At 33.6% G+C, this 25,486-nt stretch overlaps 1 pseudogene; it reads left to right on the forward strand.

Annotated features, from left to right (window-relative positions):
- The first annotated feature begins 1,188 nt into the window (after positions 1-1,188).
- LOC123225964 lies at positions 1,189-20,320 on the forward strand (annotated as a pseudogene).
- Positions 20,321-25,486: the final 5,166 nt, after the last annotated feature.

Here is a 25,486-nt window from a genome sequence, read left to right on the forward strand (position 1 = left end):
GCACAATTATACATATTTTATAATTCAATTATATATTGTAACTATTAATATATTTTGATTAATATGATATTAAATTGGAAAAATATCACTTTATCCCTTATTGTAAAATATTATTTTACCTCAAATATTATCTAATATATCTCTAACACCATTCATTGTAAAATATCATTTTACCCTCAAATATTATCTAATCTAATCCTCTAACAACCTTTATTGTAAAATATCATTTCACCTCATATTACTATAATATTTACAAAATAGCTTATATAATTTTTATTAATTTCTTTTTACATAAAATTATAATTTATTATATAAAACATCAGATATAATTTTATTATTAATAAAATTATAACGATTAAAGTTATAACAAGTATAAACACCTCGATGTTACAAATGTTTTTCTTCTCGCTTGAAATCTTGAACATGAACTTCTTTTCTCTTTCTATAAACCTCTCTCAGATATGTTAAAAATAATGAAAGAGATATAGTTTATATAGAAACAAAGGAAGAGTAATTTTGGTATTTTTTAGGATATTTTTGTTTAAATCTCTTGAAATAAGGTATTTTTGTTTAAACCCTAAAATTAGTGGTAAATTTTTTATTACCCTTACAAAAGGATAATTTATTAATTTCCCAAAATAAAGAATAAAAGAAGAGTAGTTTTGATATTTTATAGGATATTTAGAGTATTTTTGTTTAAAATTTTTAAAGTATGGATATTTTTATTTAAACTCCAAAACTAAGGTTAAATTTTTTATTATCTAAAAAAGGATAATTATTTTAATTTTCCTATATATAAATATTGTTTCAAATAATAATATCAAATATCTATACATATTCTTTATTTACAATGCATAAAAAAATAGTATTGTCTTATCTAATTTTTCAAAATAAAAAATAAGAACAGTTTAAATATATTAACATATAAAATAATAAAAATATTTAAAATATAAAAAATATAATATAAATATATAAATAAACCTAAGGTAGGATAAAAAATTAAATATCTCTTAAATAATCTGTTTCTCATTTCGTAAAAAATTTGAAGGTGCTTTTCGCTTCCTGTCAACACCGATCTTTAAAGGCCAAAAAAAAAAAAAAAACCAAAAACAAAACGAAAAACTAATTAATTTATTAAAACTTTACAAGATAAAAGAACCCTAAACAAATTTAAAACATGGGATTATCTGTATAGATTTTTTGAATTCATTACCCAAACAAACACTTCGAAACAAAAAAAAAAAAAAAAGCAGAATTTTGTCAAGACTTGATTTTATTTTTTAATTTTTTATAATGTAATTAGCAGAATTTTTTATACTTTCTGGACGTTCTAACACAAAGCAGGTTCTCAATTCTAGTAATTGTAGATTCTTCATTCTTGCTTTGTTCCCCGAATCTTTTTAAATTTTGCCAGAAACCCAAATGAGTAATCGTGAAAATCTATTTGGGAATTCGAAGAATCCTCAAAATGTTTGTTAAGTTTGGATTTTTATGGTTTCAGAAGCAAGCCATCAATGGAGCAGAGGCATGGCTACTTTAGGCAGCAAGGAAGTGGAGTACGGAGAGATTTTGAAGAAGAAGACGTGCGGGCTGTGCTCAAAGAAAGAAGAGATCGATCAACACCTTCTAAAGTTAGCCAACTCATCAATTCTGAATTCGAACCTTCAATTTCGGTTCAATGACGCCTCCCTTCTACGTCGAGAATGATCCCAAAAAAAGGGGCAATGGCGGAGATATCAGTAGCAGTGATGATGATGGGAAGGTTCAGAAAATGTATTGAAGTAAAATGGCCTTTCTATTATGGAGATAAATAAGACGTTTCAAACTTAAAGCTGAAAAGCTTTTTATTAAAGTTCGGGTGGGATATTGTCATTACGGCTAAATAATTCTTAAAAAAAAAAAGAAAATTAGTTCTGAATTCATTTCTTTTACACCCCAGCTTCTTCTAGGGTTCTACAGGCATGGCCCAAGTCCTGAACAACATGGCGGTCGATTCGCTCGACCGTCGTCGCGACCGTGATGACAAATCCTCTACGGCCAAAGACACCCCCAACAACAACGACAATACCACCACTGCTATCCAATCCTCCCCTCCACCACCACCTCAACAACAAAATCAACCTCCGCCATCTTCTAGAAGGCGTGATAGAGACTCACGAGAAAGGCGTGATGACCGAGACCTTGAACGTCAACCTAACCGTCGTGGACCTGATTATTATGACAGGAATCGTTCTCCGCCGATGCCTAGAGATAGAGATAGGGATTATAAGAGGCGGAGCACATTGAGTCCTCCTCCGCCAGTTTCGTACAGAGATAGAATGCACTCGCCGCCTCCGCGAAGGTCGCCTCCTTACAAGCGCTCAAGGAGGGATGATGGAGGTTATGACGGCAAGAGAGGAAGTCCGCGTGGCGTTTTTGGACCTGGAGATAGAAGGTAAGGCTTCTTTTTTTTGGATAATTATGTCTTTGATTTAAGAATTTGTTTTGTTAATTGGTAAATGTGGGAATTAGTCGTTTATGAGATGTTGAGGCAGCTAGGCATAGTTGAGTTAGCCCTATAAATTTCTTCGTTTTTCCAATTGGTTAGTCTTACTTTACATTTAAGCGTTGGGATGATTTTTATTGGAAATCAAAAATAAAATTTTCCTGGCTATTAAATTATGACTGGTTGTAAGGAAGGTATACTAAGTTGGAGATATTGATTTGTAATGCAATCACTACTGAACATAAGGGTTACATATCTTGAGAGACATTTTATAATTTTTTTAAAATACATATCTGAAGCAAGTTGTATGGAGATGTTGATTCTTGTGTTAAACATATTGATGTTAGGGAAGTTTCACTGTGGTTTCCTCTTATGTCCTCATGATTAAAGTGGATACAATCTTAAATTAGATCTTCATAGTCATAATTAGGTGGGAAAATGCCAACATGAAATCAACTCAGAAGATGGATTAGGTGGGGAAAGTGCATTATATGAAGATAATAGATCCATGGAAATCTTGTGGTGATAGATTTAGAGATGGAAATGCAACGGATGGATATAGTCACTGTCTTTTGAAAATATCGGAATAGTGCCTACTTCTGATTTTATTTACTTGGTACATATTGTTGGATAACTACTGCTGATGCCTTTTAGGACCTCCACAATTTTATTTTCAACATTAGTGCCTTTAGGAGGGACTGAACATTCTGCTCCTGAGTGAAAAAATGTTTTTTTGGAAATAAAATGTAGATATGGTCAGGATTATAGCAATAAGATTCCCTTCAAAATCCAAATCATTGAATACTTGTAACACTACTGTTAAGAAATTGCTAAATCCTGGAACTGATTTAATATTGTAGAGTTTTTATTATAGTGGCTATGGTTAAGATGTAAAATAGGTAGCCTTGATAAGCACAATGATGTCAATTCATACGAATCAATGGTCAAATAGTTGTGAACTTAGAAAATTAAGAGATTTAGAATAGAAAAAAGTGGCTTTTCTTTTGTATAGAGGCTAAAGGCAAAGGTTTTGAGCATTTTAGGAGATGAAAAGTTTTTGTATTACTTGGTGGTACAAAAATTCATCATTGTGCTTTGGTGTTTTCATCTTTGTGAAGTTTTTGTCTTTGTGGCTATAGTTAGAATCATTGACAATGATCATGCCACATTTTTTCCTTATCATCCAAACACATCTTGAGATTCCCAACACAAGCCATTTCTAGTTTTGGTGTTCTTTCTCTACCTTCCCCTTCCTTTAAAATCATGTAAGCCATATGACATTCTTCTGTATGTATTATTGTGTAACACCTTTCTCTAGATACATATTCTTAGACAGAATATAGACTTGAAGAGACGTGTATATTTAAAATTTGACTTAAACTCTCCTAGTGGAAATAAAAAGCATAATAAACTTAAATGAATTGTGTGCAAGAAGCTGAATAAAAATCATCAATCATAATACTCAATAACCAAGCCAATCATACATAGTGTATGAAATCTGAAACCTAACAATAGTAATGTGCATAAATGAATACATTGTCTCAAATTGATAAACAAGTACATCAACACAAAATAAACTAAAATCACTAAAATGCCATCCTTCTTATGTGACCTCTAGCTCTCTCGCATACCCCGCTATTCACCTCACCTACTTGCAAAATCACAATAAAGGAACAGGTTAATGTTTCAATACTGAGTAAGTAGGTGACCTCTCGGCACTTTACACATAAGGTAACTGAATTAGTGCTCCAAAACTGAACTGCATCTCATAGATGTGGTTAACTCTTAGATTTTTTTTGGCATTCCAGATGTCCATTTGGCTAAACAACTACATAGGCATTGCCATCCTGTATGACTAAGCCTAAGCTCATCTTGACATCCTTGATGCTATGTGAAAGCATATTGATCGACATCCTAGATGTCTACAACTAATAGTGGACACAACAAATTGCTAACCAATTTTTAGGCTAACTAACTATTCATACCTTGGTCATATGTGGAATACTGATTACAAGCTCTCCTTTACCACTTACGCATAACTATGAAATTGATAACTAATAACAATCCTCGGATAGCCCCTATCATGGACGTGTATGTGATGCATTTTACTGACTGTGTGAGAAACTAACTAATGCAACTCTCCCTTATTATGCACCCTTAAACTGAAATGACTTGTTAATGTGTCTTGGCTTTACGTGCATGATGCATCTCATGAGTATCTAACTCTCATAGCCTTATTGCTTTCACATATACTATGCCACATTGCACACAATTGGTGGCTATTTCAATGTACATCTCATTTTCTTGTGTTTTATTGAATTCTACCTAAATCGGCTTTGGTTAGGGTCGGTACCGTCTTTCACACAGTTGGGGGCTCATTTGTTTGGCCAACTATTTCCATTCGCCTTTGAAAAGGCTCCTTTATCCTTATCCTTGTTCCAACACATGATGTAGGAATAAAATTGTCCTTGGGCTCCTTGTACAGGCATGACCTTAACCTTGCACGCCCGTACCTCCATTAGGTGATGTACATGTGTACTCCCCTTGGTATCGCCACTATACACCCTAAATCCTAATTAATGCTGCCCTAATGTTGACTAACATTCGTTATTTCATAATCCAAATTGTCATGGGTGTACACAATTCTTCTTCACGGCTATGCATCCTTTTAATGCCATATACGAGTGTACACCCCATGATGTACAATCATACGTGACCCTATTTCTAAAGCACTTACGAGCATACATCAACTCACGGGGAGTTGTCTTTTACCTAAGGGATGTATGGGCGTACATCTTTGTATGCACAACCATACATCATCGTTTGAAACTATGATTCTAGTGAATGTCTGATGCAATCAATTGGTTTTTATGCCTTAAACAATCAAAATGAGGCTCTAGCATCCTAATCATCACATGTAATCCACCAAACATCACATATCATGGTAATCAATGTTGAATCTCTAACTACTGCTGACGCCTTTTAGGACCTCCACAATTTATTTTCGACATTAGTGTCTTTAGGAGGGACTAAACATTTTGCTTCTGAAAGGTTGAAAATCTGTTTTTTGGAAAAATTGTAGATATGGTCAGGATTAGAGCAATAAAATATCCCTTCAAAATCCAAACCATTGAATGCTTAAAACACCACTATAAAGAACTTGCTGTACCCTGGTGTTGATTTAATATTCTGGAGTTTTTATTATTGTGGCTATAGTTAAGATGTAACATAGGCAGCCTTGATAAGCACAACGATGCACAATTTATAGGAATCTATGGTCAAGTAGTTGTGAACTTAGAAACTTAAGAGATTTGGAAAAGGAAAAAGTGGCTTCTTTTTTGCAAGCTAAAGGAAAAGGTTTTGAGCAATTTAGGAGATGAAAAGTTTTTGCATTTCTTGGTAGTACAAAAATTTGTCTTGGGCTTTGGTGGTTTTATCTTTGTGGAGTTTTTGTTTAATATTGTGGAGTTTGTTATCTTTGTGGCCATAGTTAAGATCATTGACAATGATCACACCACATTTTGTCCTTATCTTCCAAACACTTCTTGGGATTCCCAACATAAGCCATTTCTAGTTTTGGTGTTCTTTCTCTAGCTTCCCCTTCCTTTTAAATCATGTATCCTAGATGACATTCTTCCCTATGTATCTTAGCATGTGTTTCAATCATTCTTCCTTATTTAAGGAGTAGAGTTAATGCCAAGGATTCAACTTGTCACTTGATTGAACTTCTCATTCAATCCTCCAATAAATTCTGTTGATACAAATGCCATCTGTAGGCTATTCCTTTAATTTTTCTCACAAGATAATTGTTCAGTGTTCCTATGCCCATGCTTTGAATTTCACATTTTGCTTTGTCAAAAAATTTCTTGAGTATATTAATTTGGCCTTTTGTTGCTATAGGTTTGGGTATGATTATGCTGGTGGCTTTGAACGGGAGATGGGGGGCAGACCTGGCTATGGTGATGAAAGGCCTCATGGCCGGCACATTAGTCGGCCATTTGGTGGTTATAGTGGTCATTCAGGTAACTGCTCAACTGCTTAGGAATTGCAACTACTTTAAGTATGAAGATGTATTTTGAAGATTAGCAATGCTGGAAAAGTTTTTACTTGGTGCTTATTGAATAGTTAGCAAACAAGGAATATGCCTTGCACTTGAGCCTCAAATGTAAGGCATAATCTGTATTCCTGACTTTTTGTGTTATAACTGATATAGATATGGTAATACAATTGATTGATGCTTCCTCGTGCTGAGTTTTTGTTTTAGAACTGATTTCAATATGGTAATGCAGTTGATTAGTCTATATGATTAAAAATCTTGGTTCATTTAGTCGCTGTGGTATTTTCAAATTTAGAAATTAATTTCCATGTGTGGACTACCAAATTATACTAGTGCTAGTGTTTAGAATCCCAAACCATTATTCATTTAAAACAGAAAATAAAGCACAAAATGGAAATTTAAAAAAATTTTATTCATCAGAAGGGATACAAAGATAAACCAGATAGTTCAAAGAGTTCAGGGCCTACCATTTTTCAGCCAATCAGGGCTTCGGAGACCTCTTACAATCAACTTTAGGGTTGATCACAAAACAAACCGTAATATTTTTTCCCCCCATTGATAACATAACAACCTTTTTTTATAATAAAATTTATTCTATAAGATGAGGACAAGTGTCCCATATCCGGGCATTACCCTTGCCTTGAAGATCACCTTGTCCTCAAGGTGGGGAAATTTGTTTTCTTTTTCATAGATATATTTTTTGGATTTTATAATATAATACTTTTTTTTTTCCCTTATCCTTCTCCCTTCCCCTTTCTCTCTTCTTTTAAACTTTTTTTCTTTTTCTTTTGTCACCTCTGATTTTTTCTCTTTTTTTAACCTTTTTTCCTCTCTTTCTAATCCCTTTGCGACCTGTCCAGCACATGTTTCTTTTCTTTTTTTTAAGTTTTCTTTACCTTCTTTGCCAACTGTCTTTTTTTGTTTTTCTCAATTTTTTTGATTTCTCTTTGCGTCTTTCTCACATGTTCTCTTCTTCTTCTTCTTTCTTTTCTTGTTTTTTTTTTGCTTTCTTCTTCTACTTTGTCTGAACTTTCCGCATACCGCCGTTGCTCTATTTGTCCTTGCCTCAAATCCTGTAAGATCTTCCTAGAATCCGTTTGATTCTGTTGTCGTGTCGGCAATCTTGCCCAGACTTAACTTTTTTCGATTTTTTGGCAATTTTCACCTTCCACCAACGATCTTCCTTTTCCAGTCAACTTCCTCTGAAAAGCTTCCTGCTCTGATACCATTCGTTAGGATCAGTGGTAGACTCAAGATTTTTGCTAAGGGGGGCCTCTATGACTCCACCATTGTTTGTCGATCAATTAGTAAATGTTTAAAAAAAAAACTATGAAACATTGACAAAGGAAATAATACAATATTTATGGAGAATGGAAGTAATTTTTTATGTGAAACATATTCAATGTTAAGAGAGCAAAACATAAAACCACAAGATCTAACTATTCACTTAAACCCAATATAATCAAAAGTGTTTACAGCTGCTACAATCCACCAAAAATATTCCACATAAATTTAGAGCTCAGTCACAAGGCTAATACAAGTGAAATATATAAAAGTTTACAGAGGCATAGATTAACACAACTACAAAGATAGACACTAAGGCTTATTTGATGTTCCAATAGTTTGATTCAGGTATCAGGCAATCCATTCAAAGCAATTAGAAATTTTGATATAAAAGATGAGAAATTTCATTGCTCAGTGTCTCTCGGTCTTTCTCTTGGCTTAACTGAATGCAATGAGCCAAAGGTTCAAAATTTAAAAGAGTAATAAAATGTTTTTCAAGCGAAATTGCAAATTTTTTTATCTCAAATGATGTGATATGTATCACATATGGAAAAAATAAAATCACATATTTTGGTTAATAAAATTAATCAGTTATAGAAAAACATCTTGTCATTCTCATTTCTTATATTCTTTTGTCAATTCAATCCACAACTTTAACAATTTGTAATCCTTTGAAGGATTTGGAATGATTATTCATTTATTAATATATAAATGGATTGTTTGAAATAAACATGCCTTACATGGTTTAAAAAAAATTAAGAAACCTAAAGTTCTTAGTGAAAATATATTGTGCTTTGTGTTGATGTGGTTTAAGAAGATGAAACTTTTAAGAGAAATAAATGGTTAAATCAATGAAAATAAGAAATTATAAAATATATTTTGGAATAACATAAACTATATTTAAACTATTAATTTTATTTATTTATAAAAAGTAAATGATTCCCAGCCTCCAGAAAACTCCACATTAATTACCAAATTTTATGACGTCATAACAATCAACATTGTCAGGATTGACTCACCATCTCCACTTATAACCTTCATTTTGTGAATGAAACATGATTTATTGTAAAAACTAGGGGTTCGCAAAACTGATTTAGTATTAAAACTTTCAAATAGAAGACTTGGATTCGAGCTTTTGTTACGCTTGTGAAACTTTGGAAAAAATTATTTACCAAAAAAAAAGATTTATTGTAACGACAGTTTGGAGAAAGGCCACTCTCCATTTGTGAACTCGTCCACTAGGATAAACCAACTTATTTAAATGAATTTAACAACCACCATGAACAAAGTATACAAAAGCCAAATCCAAAGTAAGCCACAAATTAATAGAGTAGAAGGAAGAACCAAATTGTTCAAATCTGCACCTAAAAAAGAAATTGATGCAATACAATACTGAAAACAGAAAGTAAGTCAACATACCTTAATTACTAGAATGAAATATTCCATATTCTAACTGAAGCTTTTGGGTTTATCACAAAGAGAGAGATGGGTTGCTGCTGAAGAGAAAGGGGGACAGAAGAGAAAAAAAGAGAGAGATCAATGGTAGTTTGTGTATAGTTTGTACTTGAGAAGAAACAATGTTGTTCTGGGATCAAGGGTAGGCAAAAAAATATTATCTTTTACCTATGGGCTGCACCAATTTGGGCTGAAAAGTTGGATTAATATTTTTTTTTAATTGAGGCCTACCTTGACAAAGGCTCAGGTCTAACTTTGGTTAGGATCCCAAATCATTATTCATCAAAAACAAAAAATAAAACAAATACATAAATTAAAAACGATTTTATTCATCGGAAGGGATATAACGATAAACCAGACAGTTTGAGGAGTTTGGAGCCTCTCATTTTCTGATCATTCGAGGCGTCGAAGACCTACCAGAATCAACCATAAGGTTGCCCACAAAACAAACCCTAATATTTTTTTTCTTCCCCACTTTGATAACAACCTATCTTTATAATGGAATTTACCCTATAAGATAATGACAAGTGTCCCCTATCCTAACATATTGCTTTACTTTTGATTGGATCTCTGCATATTTATTGCTTTAGCATTGACTTTATCAAGTTACTGTTATATATTTTAAGTTCTTGTTTTCAAATCAATACATTTTGATATCTGCTGCAAGATTCACTAGCAGTGACTTCTAGCTGGTTGTGCTGAAAAGTTTCTTGCATGATTTGAGAAGTGTCAAGTACTTCCATTATCAATTTAAACTGTAAAACATATGATATACCCTACTTCTCTAATTGAAATTTGGGGCTTTTGATTCTTCTATTTTTATGGTATCCACCGGTGCACATGCTATTATAAGAAATGAATTTTCATTTGTCTTAGATATGTACAATGAATTTAGGATTTTCATAGGGTTTAGCTATAGCAACTTAATACCAGACTTAAATTTTTTACTTAAAATTATTGCCTATGGGTCCTTTGCAATTAAACGGTTTGAGATTTTGAGGTGGCACAAAAGAAGTAATTTCAACTTTCTTCTTAAGTTCGTTGATTTGCAGTGGGTCCTTGCCCAATAATTAATGTCTGAATTTTAGTCAAATTTTAGTTACTATAGCCTAAGTCTTTAACATATAATCTTATATGTTTTGATCTTATATAACTTATAGTTTAAGTCTTTGCTTCCAAGTACTTCATTGGAATTTTGTAATCTATTTCATAGTTTTGAAGGCTGAGTTTGGGGCATAGATTACGTGTAATTGTTTGATTTTATTGTTTAATCAGAGGTACGTAATGCTAGAAAATTGATGCACACAGTATTTGCTTTTCGACAATCTGCAGATGGAATCAAAATACAGCAATATTTGGGGAATCCATTGCATGAAGAATTTTGATTTACATATATTCATAAGACCCCCAATGAAATATGCATTATGTTTTTTGGAAATTGAACTTGTTGGCCAACTTTTATCTGGTGTATGTATCTGTGTTTCTGTGTAAATATAGCCAGACATGAGCAAACACCTTATCTTATTTTGTTGAACTAGAACTTACTGGGTTCTCTAACTTTGTAGATTGGGATTCAGGTCGTTCTGGTTACAATGAGGTACCTAATACGGGGACTGTTCAAAGGTTAGAATTATGTGACGTTAATGGACTTTAATATTCTTGAGGTTTGGTTTATCCTTTGTTTGATCATTCCTGCATTGTGTTCTGTTCCCATTGTTTCTTTAATTCAATTTGGTCTAGTTCCCTTTCCATTTCATTTCGTTATTAACTAATTCTTTACTCCCACACAAATACATACCTTGGTTTTTATTCTATGAGATGGGATTTTACTGGATGAGCCTTATTTTTTGTACTAATTAAAGTGACATATTACATAATTGCTATCAGGGAAGGCTTGATGTCATACAAGCAGTTTATTCAGGAGCTTGAAGATGATATACTACCAGCTGAAGCAGAGCGCAGGTACTGAATGCTGACTGTTTCAGATGCTTCAGAGTAAGATTGTGTTCTATACTTTGACCTAAGGAAACTAAAATATGGACTTTGGCCCCTGATTTTGTAGATATCAAGAATACAAGTCAGAATATATTTCAACTCAGAAGCGTGTTTTCTTTGATGCTCATAGGGATGAGGAATGGTAGTTCTCATCAATTCTTTATTCCTACCTTTTCTTTTTTTGTCATAGTGCTAATTGACTGTGCTTATGTACGTAGGTTGAAGGACAAATATCATCCAACTAATTTACTTTCTGTCATAGAGAGGTGAGCTTCACCACCTATTTGATGATGATTGGAAACTGATAAAATTGTGAGGCTCCTTATTTTCAATGGTGTTGACTTTGTTTGGCTCTCCTTTTAAAAGCACCTGTCTCTATCTTATATAATGCTGATATTCAATTAATCATAATGGGGAATTTCTATATAGGAGGAATGAACTAGCACGGAAGGTTGCAAAAGATTTTTTGCTAGATTTACAGAGTGGGACAGTGGACTTGTAAGAGCTGCACTTCCCTAACTATTATCTTACTTATTTCTAGTTTACTTCATTTTTGTGACTGTAAGCTTATTGTTTCTTGTTTGATGCAGAGGTCCTGGTGTAAATGCCTTGTCATCAAATAAATCTGGACAGGCTAGTGATCCAAATTCTGATGATGAAGCAGATACTGGTGGTAAAAGAAGACGGCATGGTCGGGGACCTGCTAAAGAAAGTGATGTTCTATCTACTGCTCCTAAGGCACACCCAGTCAGTTCAGAACCTAGAAGAATCCAAATTGATATTGAGCAAGCACAGGTTCTTGTACAAAAACTTGATTTGGAGAAAGGAATTGAGGAAAATATCTTATGTGGATCTGATAACGATAAAATGAGTTGGGAGAAATCCCATGGTATCTCTACCGGCCCAGTTATTATCATCAGGGGGCTGACCTCTGTCAAGGGTTTGGAGGGTATTGAACTTCTGGATACACTTATTACTTATATGTGGCGCATCCATGGCGTGGATTATTACGGGATGGTCGAAACAAGTGAAGCAAAGGGTTTCAGACATGTTAGAGGAGAGGGAAAGAGTAGTGACTTAAGTATTAATGGGTCTGAGTGGGAAAAGAAACTTGACTCTTATTGGCAAGAGAGATTAAGGAGTCAAGATCCGTTAGAAATAATGACTGCAAAGGACAAGATTGATGCTGCTGCTGTTGATGCTTTGGATCCCTTTGTCCGAAAGATTAGGGATGAAAAGTATGGGTGGAAGTATGGTTGTGGAGCTAAAGGTTGCACAAAGCTTTTTCATGCTGCTGAGTTTGTTCACAAGCATCTTAAACTGAAGCACCCAGAGCTTGTGATGGAGCTCACTGTCAAAGTGCGTGAAGAACTGTATTTCCAGAACTACATGAAGTAAGGGTAGTCTTCTAGATAGTATTTTGATTATCTTTATAGTTGGTTCTAAGATAACTAAAGCAAAATCCTTAATGCTATTAACAGTGATGTAGATGCACCTGGTGGGACACCTGTCATACAGCAACCTTTACCGGTATGCTTTTTCTGATCATTAATAATCCTATTCAATCAACTTTGATTACTTTCTAGAGAGAGGTTTATAATATTTATAATAGAGTGGAAATATTGGAATAGAGATGGTTGGCACTGTAGGAATTGAAACTCTTCCTTCTATAAATCTTGCTAACATCTTACAAGTTCCTTGTTTATCCTGTAAGCTTTCTTTATTACATGCATAATTGGAAAATTGATTTATTGGTAGATAGTGTTGTGGCTGTATATGCTAGTATCGACCACAGAAGTTAGTTTGAGAAATACAAGAGTTAGTAATACCTTTTATTTCTCAGTTCGTAATACCTTATATGTTCCATCTTCGCTTTTCATTTTGTCTTAAAGAAAGCCATTGTTATAATTTAGGGATTTGAAAGAAATTTTGTAGTGGTTACGAAGAACTGTTGTTGTGAATAGCCAGTGCTAGAGATGGGTAAACTAAGTTTGGGAAAGGTTGACCAATATTTAACCATGATGTTATCAAAGCTAATTTGTATTCTTGTAATAATTGAATATGAAGAAAGAAGAAGGGGATCATCACTTTTGGTATAACTATGAGACTGTGTTGAAGAAAGTTTTTAATCTCTTCTAGTGCATGTCGGTTTGTTGCTATCATATATTTCAACACAATGTTATAATAATTGGACTGAGCCTTCACCGGTTCAAAGGCTCAATTTAGGTTTTTCTTGGTCCAGCCAGTTGGACCAGAGTTCAGACTAAGAAAAGAATGCTATTTAAATTTGTATATTTTTATAATATACCACAAATTCATTTGTGGTTTGATTATGTTGCACCATCACCAGTTGTAATGAAATATGAGATAAAAAAAATTCTGAATTTTTTCTTCTGATTTTTGAATTGATGCTACACAGTATTATATAGTAGATTACAAGAGAAAAATAGGACACTAAATTATTCCTAAATCTGAAAAATTGTCTAATCCCTTCATTCAAGGGATTTTAAATTAAACTTTCTAATCTAACTTAATCCCTGTATTTAAAGGATTTCAAATTAAACTTCCTAATCTATTTACAACTCATTTACAACTCAACACTCCCCCTCAAGCTGAGGAATAGATGTCTTTCATTCTCAGTTTCAATACAAGATCATGGAACCTTGAACTGTTCAACCTCTTTGTTAGAACATCAGCTAATTGACGTTCTGATGGAACATAAGACATACATGCTAATCCTTCCTCCAATTTCTCTTTAATGAAATGTCTATTAATTTTAATATGTTTTGTCCTATCATGTTGTATAGGATTATGAGTAATATTGATAGCTGACTTGTTGTCATAATAGAGTTTCATAGAACCTTTCCATTTGACTTTCAAATCATCTAGGATAATCTTTAGCCGGAGTAGTTCACACAATCTTTGAGCAATAACCCTGAATTTTGATTCTACAGATGATCTTGCCACCACATTTTGCTTCTTACTCCTTCAAGTTACCAGATTACCTCCAAGGAAAGTATAATACCTTGTAGTTGATCTTCTATCCATTAGAGAACCTGTATAGTCAACGTCAGTGTAAGCTTCTAAAGCAAGAGTATCATTCTTCTTGAACAAGATTCCTTTCCCCGAATTGCCTTTCAAGTAATGCAACACCTTGTAAGCAGCTTGAAGATGAGGTTCTCTTGGATCATGCATGAATTGACTGATCACACTCACCGAGTATGCTATGTCTGGCTGAGTGTGAGCAAGGTATATGAGTCTACCGACCAACCTCTGGTACATTCTTTTATCAACAACTAGTTCTCCTTTAGCTTCTCCCAACTTATGGTTGGGATCCATTGGGGTAGAGATTGATTTACACCCAATCTTCTCTGTTTCTGTTAATAAATTAGTCATGTACTTTTGTTGAGATATGAAGATCCCATGTATGGAATATGCCACCTCAATACCGAGGAAGTATTTTAATTTTCCCAATTCTTTTATTTCGAACTTTGTTACTAGTCTTTGTTTCAATTCATGCTTCTCTTTCTCATTATTTCCAGTTATTATGATGTCATCCACGTAGACTAGAAGAGTAGTCACTTCTCTTACTACTGAATGCTTAATGAAGAAAGTGTGGTCACCTTGGCTTTGTTTGTACCCAGAATCCTTCATGACTTTTGCAAATCTCCCAAATCATGCTCTAGGAGATTGTTTTAATCCATAAAAGGCCTTTTTGAGCTTGCACATCTTGTTACCTATGTCCCCCTCAAATCCTGGTGGGATGTTCATGTAAATTTCTTCATCTAAGTCACCATGGAGAAATGCATTCTTAACGTCATATTGTAGGAGTTGCCAATTGAAGTGGGCAGCCAATGATAACAAAATTCTCACAATATTTATTTTTGCAACTGGAGCAAAAGTCTCCTGATAATCAACTCTATAAGTTTGAGTGTATCCTTTGGCCACCGATTGTGCTTTATATCTTTCAAGTGATCCATCAACCTTGTATTTCAGTGTGAAAATCCACTTACAATCAACAATATTTTTCCCTTTCGGTTTATCAACAATCTCCCATGTTTTATTCTTTTCTAATGCACTTATCTCCTCTCTTCGCATCTCTCCATTCCCTTTTTGACAATGGCTCAAAAACAGTGTTAGGGATAGATATAGTGTTTAAACTTACAATGAACTTTTTATGGGCTTGTATAAGACACTTAAGAGAGACATAGTGAGATAGTGGATAGAGTGGTCATTTAGTGCACTCTCTGGTACCTTTTCTAATAGCAATGGGAAAGTCTAGGTTGTCTGTTGGGTTAGTAGATGTTTCAATAGATTGTGTGTGTAAAGGTGGGTCAGATTTTACTATGATTTCATTCTTAGAGTTTTGAGTTAGATTTTTGGACCTATGTTAGTTCTAGAACGGCCTTTCTCCTTGAATACACCTGAGAAAACTTTGGAAAATTGTGAGTGACACTGGTTGGGATAAGAGATGACTTGGGTTCAGTGACAAAGTTGGATAACTTAGATGTGATTAACTTATAGGCAGAATTAGGTGAGTCAGATGTGATTGGCCCAGAGGACTTGGCTTCAACAACACCGACTAGAACATGAGGAAGGTCAAGGGTTTTAAGAGGTTCAAAGGACTCACAAATGTCATCATTTATCATTGAAATCTCGCCCTGAAGAGAGGACTTGGAGAAAAAAGGTGTATTTTCTGTGAAGGTGACATCTGTAGAGATGTAAAATTTTCTGGATGAAGGATTGTAATACTTGTATCCCTTTTTAGTGGATAAGTAACCAAGGAAGACACATTTGATGGCTCGAGGGTCTAGTTTGCCTTTATGTTGGTCGTGGACATGAACAAAGGCAGTATATCCAAATACCCTAGGTGTGAGGCCATTCGAGGTTCTAAAGTGAGGGTAGAAACTATTAAGGATCTCTACAAGACTTTTGTTGTTTAAAACACGAGGGAAGTCTATTTATCATGTATGTGGCAGTAAGAACGACCTTTCCCCAATAGGATTAAGGAACATTTCCTTGAAAGAGTAAAGCTCGGGTAGTATTAAGTAAATGCCCATTTTTTCTTTTAGTTATCTCATTTTGTTGAGATGTGTTAACACATGATGAATCATGGATAATGCCCTGTGAACGAAAGTAGGGTGACAAAATCTGGTTGAAGTAGTTTCTAGCATTGTTTGTTCTAAAGCTTTTTATTTTAACCCCAAATTGGTTTTGAACCATTGAGTAGAAATTAGGTATAACAATGCTAACATCAAATTTTTGTTTAAGAAGAAAAGCCATGTAACATGAGTGCAATCATCAATTAAGGACACAAACTAACGATCTCCAGAAACATTAGGTATAGTAGAAGGACCTCATATGTCACTATGAATCAAATGGAAAGGACGAAAACTTCTTTTATTACTAATAGGAAAAGATACATAAGTGTGTTTTGCCAATTCACAAATGTCACAATGAAACTTAGAAATATCTAATTCTTAGAACAAATGAGGAAATATGACTTTTAAAACCCTAAAAGATGGATGACCTAGGCGTAGGTGATATAACCAAATGGTATCTTTATTCGAAGAACTAAGAAAAGACAAAGACAAATTATTCCTACCCTTTTGAGATGATTCAAGGTAGTAAAGGCCGTTTCTTTCCTTAACAAGTCCAATCATCCTTGCTGAGCCCTGATCTTGAAAAACACAATAAGAATGGAAAAAAATAGCATAACATTTAAGATCATGAGTAAGCTTTTGAACGGAAACAAGACTGGTCGACAGTTTTGATACATGGAGGACATCTTTAAGGATAAGGGTAAGTGTGATATGTATATCTCCGAACCTTGTAACAGTAGTTAAAGAACTATTGGCCATTACAAATTTTCTATTACTTGGGCATGTGGTATAGGTGTGGTAGAGTTGAGATGTGGGGGTCATATGGTCTGTGGCACCAAAGTCTATTATCCAAGAGTTGGTATAAAATTTATCTGAGATATTCATGCAAAGAGAAAATGAAGGTTTACCTGAAAAAGCCAAAGAACAAGATCCAGAAGGCTTCTCAAGAAACTTTAACAAACTTCTTAGCTTCTCAATTTCTTTACTGTTGAATCCCCTTATTACAGAATTTTCTTCAGTTTTTGACTGCTCTACCATGTGTGCTTGAGGTCTCTACTGTCCCCCACGGTTTCCCCACTCTCAGCTTGGTGGCTTACCATTCAACTTCTAACATTTCTCTTTTGTATGCCTTAGTTTCTTGCAATGGGTGCACCGGAGATTGTCCTTGTTCTCCTTCCATTGGTTTTCTCTCCCTAGGTATTTAGGCAGATCACTCTTTCGTTTCTCCTGATGATATATTTTTGCTACTAGGGCTGACCCTTCCACAGTTTGTGGTTCAAGCATAACACTCCTTCGGCTTTCTTCTGCTCGAATCAATGAAATTGTCTCTTCTAGAGACGGTTTGTCCTCCTTGCCGAGGATTTGTAACCTAACTTGATTGAATTCAAGATTCAATCCAACCAAAAAATCATAGACACGGTCTTTTTCAATGAAGCTCTTCAAGATGGCAGCATCCTCAGGGCATTTCATCTCGAAAACTCAGTAATGATTGAGTTCTTGCCATAGATTTTGTTGTAGGTTTGCATACTCTGTAACAGATTTGTCTCCTTGTTTAGTAGTTGTAGTTTTGACCTTGATCTCGTACACTTGAGCAACATCACGAGCCTTCGAATATGTGCAATGAATGAAGTCCCAAATCTCCTTTACTATAGCCAAAAACATGCATGTGTCGCTAATCATGGGATCCATGGAATCCCATAGCTAGGACATAATCATGGAATCCTCCTCATCCCATGCTTCAAATGTTAGGTCATCCTTTGCTGGTCTTGTTCCAAGAAGATGGTTAAGTCTTCCTTTGCTCTTGAGATATGTGTGGACAAATTGAGACCATTTGAGGTAGTTCTTCCTATTGAGCCTATAGGAGGCTCGAATATTTTGTAAATCTCCAATTTTTTGAATAGAATTAGATTCTTCGGATGGGTTAAACTGGCTAGAGATAGTGATTTCGGAGGCTGACATGGTGAAAGAAATTCACAGCTGCCCAAACAAGAATTAGAGTAAAAAAAAAAAGAGGAGAAATGACAACAATGAAGGTTGCTTGAAGAAGAAAAAGAGAAAATCTCAAAAAACTCTAGAGCTCAGATACCATGTAATGAAATATAAGATAAGAAGAATTCTAAATTTTTTTCTTTTGATTTTTGAATTGATACTACACAGTATTATATAATAGATTACAAGAGAAAAATAGAAACTAAATCACTCCTAAATCTGGAAAATTGTCTAATCCTTCCATTTAAGGGATTTTAAATTAAACTTCCTAATCTAACTTAATCCCTCCACTTAAAAGATTTTAAATTAAACTTCTTAATCTATTTACAGCCCATTTACAACTCAACACTAGCAAATGTTGGGACTTAATTCAAGTCCTAGCATTTGCAAATGTATGTTGACGTCATGTTGATGTCAATCTGATATCAACAAAGGACATTCTGACATTAGCATGATGTAAGGCTTTTGTTAGAATGTCCTTGAACCACACTAAAACCGGTTGTTTAACTGGGTTGAACAGCTATTCAAAGCAATCCGAAGCCATTAGACTGCTCCAATGGACCAGACTGGCCACAGGGTTCTGATCGAACCTGTCTGACTGGCCAGTTTGGTCCAGTTTTCATAACCATGCTGCAACATACATCCACTCTGTTTGGAGTGATAATGTATATTATTACTTAAAATCAATTACATATTGAAGTAGACACTAGACAGCGTAGAATATATCACTGCATCTCCCTGATAGAAACCTTTGTTTTTATGACATTATGAATGTTCTTATGACATGATTTGAAGCTAGTGTTGCCATATGCTTTTTTTCTTTGCAGAAGGAAAAACCACTGAGACGCAAACTAGTTCCAGGGAACCGATTAAAAGATGAACGAGGAAACCGTAGAGAGCGTGACTATGGAGCTAATGGCAGTGATAGATATGATAGGCCTGACAGTGTTCAATCTAGTGAATTTCCATTGAATAATGATGGTCCTGATGGGGCAAGCCATGATGAATCAGTGTTTGACGCTTTTGGAGGAGGAATACGGGTTGGGCCTCCATTCTCCTCAGATATAGCTCCTCCACCCGTGTTGATGCCTGTTCCTGGTGCTGGGTAAGTCAACAATTTCTGATATATTTATTTTCATTTGGAGGAGAATAAGCAGTAGGTTTTGCCACCTTTCTAGAGGGCTTACATATGTCTGTAATTGCAGTCCATTGGGGCCTTTTGTGCCTGCACCGCCTGAAGTTGCGATGCAGATGTTTAGAGAGCAGGGTGTCCTCCTCCTTTTGAAGGTGGTGGTAGAAATGGACGGCCTGGGCCCCAACTAAGTGGACCGGGCCCTATTCTTTTGTCTCCAGGGTTTCGACAGGATCCTCGACAATTAAGAAGGTAAAGTTTGTTTCGGCCACTTAAAAAATGTCTCCCAAATATTAATTTACTGTAAGATGAAACAGAATATTCCTGGTTGAGTTAGGATACTTGTGTTTGTTGAAAAAGTTTGGTTTAATTGATTGTTAGTATTTTGTGGTGTTTATTAATTTGATGCAGCTATCAAGACCTAGATGCACCAGAGGATGAAGTGACAGTTATAGACTACAGGAGTTTGTAAAGAAGTGGTTGATTGTTGAAAGAATTCTTTGTAAGTTGATATTTTGGAGGGTGGAGGCAACTGTTGCACCGCATTGTGGTTAGATGATTAGGATGTGAATCTACAAGAAGTAGTGCAGGTTGCTCATGTTTCTGCCTCCCTTCCAGCTCCCCGACTCTTTGACTGATTTGAAAAGAGATTTTATATTATGAATTTAGGGATGGTTAACAAAACAGATCTTTTGTAGTCCCTCATTTGTTTACCCCCAATGTTGGTGTTCAATAGATAAACCACATACTGATTGTAAAACCTTTGTGCTTTATTCTAGACACTTGCCCATAATGTTAAGGTTCACTCTTTCATTCTCGAATTACGGCCTAACGTATTAAGTTTATTTTACAAGATTATGCAAGGATGTGGCCATAAATTTTGCTATGGGGTGCTACATTTAACAAGAATTAATAAAATACTAAATGGTTTGCTAAAGATGTGTGTAAAATGGGTCCTATTACTTTTTATTTAATATTATTTCTATACATGGTCTTGTCATTCTTAAGTTAAATTCAAATATAAAAACTATCTAATTTTTAAAAGCTTCTCACACTATCTATTGTAATCCTCTTATGAACCTAATTATTTTTTTAATCAATTTCAGACTTAATCAGTCTTAGAAATTGTTTATCAAATATTTGTATTGTTGTACCTTGACTTTGCAGCGGGGTGGCTCCGGCCTGGGCCTCTCATTTTTAGCACGGCCCGTGGGTTGTTCGGACTGTTAAAAAATTAAAAAAAAAATAAATCTTTTGCAGGTATGGAATGGCTTCTACACCTACAGAAGTTTTTTACTAGGCCAACGGCTATTGGCGTTGGCTTGACAGGAAATTTTTTTTCTTTTTATATAAACTCTTCTCTCTCTCAAAAATCACAATTTTTTAATTCTCATTTTTAATTTCTCATTCTCTCTACAATTTCATTCATTAATCTCACATTCTAAAACTCTCTCAATCAATATTTATCTATGTATAACTATTTAATTTCTATTTTATGTTATATTTTTATCAATCACTATTTTTTATTTAACAAAAAATTACAAATAGATTTAGACTTAAATAATTTTAATCTATTTAAATACTTTGAAAGTGATGATGTTGTTGACGACACATCTGGAGCACTGACACATGAAAGTGTGACACCCTTGACAAGAAAAAAAAAAACAAAAATTCATGGTGTTGAAGTATTTTGATGAAATCAAAAAGAATGATCAAAAGTAAATTAATCCAACAAATAGTGTGCAAACACTATAGTTCCTATTTGACATGTGTTAGTTCAGGTAGCATAAGCCATTTTGTTGTCATATTATTAAATATCATAAAAAAAAAATTCCACAAGACTTGAGAGGACAACAACCAATTGCCCTCAACATATCATGATTGACAGCTCTAGCACAGTAGGTATTTCAAGTGATTCAAGCGTGTTGGGGAAATGATGAATTTCATCTATGATCAACATAAAATGCAAGACAATATGTCCAAGTATGTTGTTGGAGAAATGATGAATTTCATATAACCAGTCTTTTACATATGCTGAAAATAAAATTTTAGAATACATGATACAAAACATCAACCAACATTTAAAAGAATTTCTAGGTCCATCCTAAAGTTTAACATCTTTAGAAATTATGAACTCATGAAATTAAAAATTATAAGAGAACTAAATAATTATAATGGTGTTATATCCAAGGTTTTAAGAATTAGACCAGAACATAAACCATTTTAAGTACTGGTTCTAATTGAACCAGTCGATCTAACCAAATTTTCAGTTTTGTGTAAAAACCTAAAAAAATTACATCTAATTACATGTTCTTTACACATTAAATTTTAATCTATGCATAATTTTCAATTAAAACCCTGCAAAACATGTGTTGAAATACTATTACAAATTAATTATGTATCATAATCATTACAACACAAATCAAAACAAACATCAAACCTACTATATTAAACAAAATACATGAATAGATTGAACAAAATATAAATCATGCACTGTTTTACATATCATTAAACGTCAATTTGACAATATATGCATTTAACAAAACATAACACCAACCAATATAACCATTGTTGAACAAATAATATTCAATCCAACATTTAACAAAATATATCAAATTCAAACATTCAACAAAACATAATTGGTTTAACATAAATTTTAATAAATGAGTAATAGCTCATTCTTCAATATCAGTAATGGTAAAAGATCCTATCATCGTTCCTATTGGCCCCTCCATCATTTTTCATCTTCTATACTATCATCTTTAATAGCATCATTTACAAAATTTACAGTTGAAAATTTTAGTTTCTTTTAGTCTAAAAATCAGTTATTTATGCAAATGTGTAAATATTTGTGTAAGTGCAAAAAAAAAAAAAAAAGGTTTTTACTTGGGAAATTATGTTTCAAATCATAATAAGTTGGATCATTACCAATGAGAATAGATCCTTTTCCATAAAACATTTATTCCAATTCATTTTTGTTAAGTTTATCGAACTCCCCTTCATCGTTCACTATCCAGACGTAGGTTTTATCAATACTTTCATAATCAATTAGATCAAAATTTGTTTTTTTGTAGAATAACTTAAATGGCCAAAATGAAAAGAAGTAAAGAATTAAAAAAACAATATACCAATAACCATTAAATAGGGTAAAATCATATGTAAATAATCAATAAACATGAAAAAAATAGTCTAAATAGAAATATTCAAATATTTAATGATGCATAATTGACAATTGTGTTACTTATATTGCAACTGTAACTTATAATGAATAAAAACAAGATCATTTAAATGTTGATGCTCCAATCTATTATGCGTTAAAAAACACTCAAACCATGTTCACAGCCTAAAGATGTTGAAGTTTGACTAAGAATTTTAATTGCAAACTTTTATAAATTGAAAATACTGCATCCAAATGTTTTACGCCATTCATCTAATACAAAATCGCATGTAAATAATTATGCAATAGAATTTTATAATTTAAAAAAAGAACTGAGACATAAAAAACATATAAATTTAATTTATACCAAGTCGTGTGAATTTGCATGTTTCAATAGCAAGTTAATGTGAAAAACTCCTCTCACAATCACGAAATATGTTACTATCTTCCAATAACTTTGACTTACTAACATTAAATATAGATGCTTTACTCTCAATACCTCTGGTTTTAAGTAAAAAGATTCACAGTCATACTAAAAGTTCGAATTCAAGTAATACACAATTATATGAATATCTCGATACAATGTCCTATCCCATCTCAATTTGATTATTTGAGTGCAAGGCTTGTATGATTTCTTTTTATTCTTGAACAACTTCTTTATCCTCATTCTAGCTTTGTACATTCCATCACAGACATATCCTAACGCAAACCTGTCATCTCAATCCACAATACAAAACAAATGCATCATGGAGCCATAACTTTTACAATTATACCCATTTCATTCCAAAATTTATTATTTAGAATTATGGATCTGGAATCAATTAAAAAATTTGTTAATGACCATCGCTTGCAAGTCATGCTTATGTTCAAAAAAGTTTTTCAGTGTGATGAAAGTTGTAGCAAATCAGGTTGCACTCGATCACATAAATTTTGTCCATCCTTCCCCCTTCCTCAACCAAGCTATCAATAATATAATATTATAAATAAGCTTTGTCACAAGAGATGCACTTTTAGAGATTCTAACAATGTGATCCATTTCACCAATATCTCTTAAGATCAAATTGATACAATATGTGCACAAGGCGATCAAGTAATATTTTGATATTTTTCGAACAATAATCTTGTAGCAGTTTTATAATTAGCTCAATTATCAACCACAAAATGTACAATGCTTTTAGGCCTAACACATTAAATAATTTCCTCAAACAACTCAAACAATGTGTCCGCCCCCTTTATAACAACATATGCATCCATTGATTTGATAAAACAAATTCCTTTCAAATATTACACTAGAAAATTTATCAATGACCTATTTGAAATGTCTGTCCAACCATTAGTCATAAGTGTATAACTAATATCTTCCCAAATTTTTTTTGAAACTATCAACAAGTAATTGAACTTCCTTTTTGCATCATTTAACAAATTCACCTATGATTCATAATATATCGGTTACTTATATTCAAAACTAATTGCAATTATGACATCTAACATAGGTTGGAAATAAATGGAATTTAATGCATTAAGAGGGATGCAAACATCATATAAAAACCTAACAACAGTTATATTGACTTTTATTTGGCTTCTTTCCAATCAAAATACTCCTTATTAAGGGTTGGACCCACTAACACCAACCTCAACTGGTCTTTTTCTTTTTGAATAATTGACATGTCTACTTTGTTTTCTAGAAGACCCAATATTACCTTCATTCATGTTCATTGGAGGAAACAACTCTTCACATTCTTCATCTATAATATCACCCTCAAATTGAGGTACACTAATACCATAAGAAGTTGCATGCCTACGAAAATCTTGTGTTTTTTTATTTTTCACTATAATTTCATCTAATACCTTTATCATTTGATATCTAACATCATAAGATACTTTAGTGCAGGGACCAACACCTTTTTTTTCCTAGTCAAATGTTGCTCCATTCTATATATACCACCTCCTCTAGTTGTCTTATCACAATATAAATAATTTAACATCTTCCTTCTATTTTCATCTATACTCTTATAAATATGTACCAAAACAATATCACATTTCACTTGAGATGGTGTTGAGAAAGTTATCCAAGAGGACCCATAATTAATTTGACCAGCACTAGTCCTAGATGATGATATACTTCTATTTTATCTATCTATTGTACAAAAATTATACAATAACAAATAATCATAAAAATAGTGTATTAGTTAAATATATATATATATATATATATATATATATATATATATATATATATATATATATATACATATTAAATATTATGAGTATGTAAGTAGGGATATTAATTAAAATCGATAAATTTTTTTTCGCGTAAACTTTTTTAGGCAAACGTACAACCATTTTACTTTTATAAGCAAATTTACTTTTAATTCCAAAAATACCCTCCCCGACTTATGACCTGATTTTCAACAATTTACGTGTGCGTATCACAGTGTATGGGTGCGTACAGAGTGCATGAGTGCGTGTAAGATGCGTAGGGTGAATACATGGTGCGTAGGATAAGTACAAGATACGTGGGTGCGTGCAAAGTGCGAGAGTGCATAACAAATATAAATATATATATAAGACAGAGTGCGCACACCCTCGCACTCTCGCACGCTATTATATATATATATATATATATATATATATATATATATATATATATGAGGGTGCGTGCGCATCCTACATGCACTCACGCACCCCGCACGCACTCACACACTCTACACGTACTCACGCACCCCGTACGCACCCACGCACCCTGCACGCACTCACGTACTCTGCATGCACTCACGTACTCTGCATGCACTCACGCATCCCGCACACACTCACACACCCCGTACGCACT

Source organism: Mangifera indica, chromosome 9 (assembly GCF_011075055.1).
Source record: "Mangifera indica cultivar Alphonso chromosome 9, CATAS_Mindica_2.1, whole genome shotgun sequence".
NCBI lineage: Eukaryota > Viridiplantae > Streptophyta > Magnoliopsida > Sapindales > Anacardiaceae > Mangifera > Mangifera indica.